This window comes from Notolepis coatsorum, assembly GCF_963971535.1.
Source record: "Notolepis coatsorum genome assembly, chromosome: 7".
Classification (NCBI taxonomy): Eukaryota; Metazoa; Chordata; class Actinopteri; order Aulopiformes; family Paralepididae; genus Notolepis; species Notolepis coatsorum.
This window is the reverse complement of record NC_140171.1, coordinates 141,049,987-141,052,486: the sequence shown is the minus strand read 5'-3', so window position 1 is coordinate 141,052,486 and position 2,500 is coordinate 141,049,987. Positions and strand designations below refer to the sequence as shown.

The 2,500-nt window shown below is 38.4% G+C and overlaps 1 protein-coding gene across 1 annotated transcript in view; it reads left to right on the top strand.

Moving 5' to 3' along the window:
• Positions 1-2,500, top strand: part of LOC311231788 (voltage-dependent T-type calcium channel subunit alpha-1I-like) — a gene marked incomplete at both ends in the record, with an annotated part of 346,702 nt that overhangs the window by 329,233 nt on the left and 14,969 nt on the right.

Here is a 2,500-nt window from a genome sequence, read left to right as displayed (position 1 = left end):
TGTTTATCTATGTTTATTAATTTGTTATCTGTGGTGCTCACTTGTTTGTTGTCTGTGTATCTGTTGTGCCCCATTGTCTAGTCTAGTGTATTCTACCCCTGTTTCTGTATCTATGTTATTTAAGTCTCATGTTTCAGTATGTTACCCCAGGCTGTTTCAGTCTTTCCCACACAGCTGGGTCTTGTTTCCAATCACCCTCATGTGTCAATTAGTCTGTGTATATTAGTGTTGTTTGCCCTGCCCTCCTGTGCTCGGTCATTGTTCATGTTACCCTCGTCCTGTTTGCTGTCAACCTTTTGTTTCTCCGTTTTTATCAGTGAGTCAGTTTTGTATTGTTTGCCACGTTAAAGTAAAGTGCTTATTACTTTCATCCACGACTCGTGCTTCATCTATTTTCATCCTGCACTACCTCTCCTTGTGTTAAATCTGCATACCGGGTTCTACTCCTCTCTAACATCGACATGCCAGTGAAACGCTCCAGGAATCGTAACAAGGGCCCACATGTGGGCCCTTTTTAGGATGATTTGCCCACCGGCACTTTGGCGACCACTAGTGGCTCGGGTGTGCATATTTTGTAATACAATATATATATCGAATTGAAGGCTTATTTGTTGCCTGTCGACAAAATCCGTTCAGCGGTTCTCGAGTTACATGCCGGTATTTGAGGCTTGTGCAAAGTACACGGTATTGCGCAAAATACCACTCCCGACTCTTGGAGCTCTAGTTCCGTCAATCATTTGGCAATCTCGAAAATTATTGTGGAGGGTTGTAGCCAATGAGTGTGAGTTTCCAATGATAACTAATCTGGGGATGTATGATCTAGGATCTAGGTGAAAAACTAACAAGCAAAAATAGGAAGAGAAAAACAGCTGAATGAATTGAGTTTTTCATTGTACACAGTTGACCAAAATCACTCCTAATCACTAATTTCTGAATGGATCTTTATGAAATGTACTACATAAGGCTTCAGGCTATGGGTCCGTATGGATTTGTAAGCCATACCACCTTCTGGGGAAATACTACCTCTGGACTACTAACTACTACAAAAAAACTTGAGTAACACGTTTTTCTACAACTCAAGTTCAGACCTATGTTACTCTATTTCATTAGCACTAAAAGTGAATTTTCTTTCTGGAATCAGAAACTTCAGAATGTCATCTTTCAAAAGTGACCAGGCTCATGCATGTATAGTATAAAGTATGTTGTTTTGGTTTGCAACAAAAGTATGCAGTCCTCAAAAACGAAAACTAAAATGGCCAATTTTGGGGGTGCAGGTTAGGCAGGCTGCCTGTTCCATGTTCAGCAAGTCCCTAGAAACAGACTGGTTTTACGCTCCTTCCAGTTTAAAAGAATGACTCTTTTGGTAGATAAGCAACCCAATGTCCAGAGCCACTTAACAGTGACTCCCAGTGTCCCACTTGTATCTAGTGTTTGAATCAACAACAGACATGATATAGTAGGACATACAGGGAAGTTGACACCAAAAGACATTGGGGATATTACTTCTGTGGAAGAAGAATTCTTTTTGGTTGTTCTCTAAGACAATAGCTAAATCTCACACCTCGGGGAGCGCCAAGGTCTACTACAGCCCCTACCCCTCCCTACTTGTTGTCTCGTTCTCTCTCTCAGTGTTCTCCTATAGTTGGCCAGGATGGAAGCACTTCTCTTAGCCAAGCTCATATGACTTACATGTACTTTCATATTTCACTATTACATCTATATTGATCATGAAGATATGTACACAAGTATGCTGTGCTTAAGCAATGTCCAAAAATAAGACAATTCAATATATATTCAAGTTATAAAGAAATAATTTTCACAAGGTACAGGGATGAGGAAGGGATTTGACATTCACGGGTGTTTACATTTTTATTTTATTTTATGTTTTAATTAGAAATTTTTTGCATACATTTGTATATATATATGTATATATTTGTTTTGTAAGGTTTTAAATTAGTAAGGAATTACATTCATTTTGAGTAGTGGAAAATGGATGTTTTGTTTTAGTTTTTTCTTTTTATTTGTTTTTCCATTTCATTGCTAGAGATGAATGATTTGTTTCTGTTTTATTTTATTTGTATTTACATGTTCGAAAATAAAGATATTATATATTTTTTTAATACCACCACACTTCAAAACCACTGTTCCGACAGCTGGACACGTCTGCTGGGCAGAGGGAGTAATGAGCCTCGTTGCCACATCATGCAATCATAGATTTTTTTTTTATTCTCCATCTGCCAGTGCCAGATGATGGCACTATAATCAAAGGTCATAATTTACAACTTTGAAATGCCATAATTAGTACAGCGTAAGTCTGTTTGACGCAATACTACAGATATCCGTTGTCTAATACTTTGCCAATAGGACCACCCATGGCGTCCCATTGGATTTCTCACCATTTTTTATTAGTTTGAAAGTTGCTTTTCTCTAGTACTTCTAGGCCGTTTACCCAATTGTCATTCGTACACATGCACATTCGTTGGTGTACAACTCTGCCACT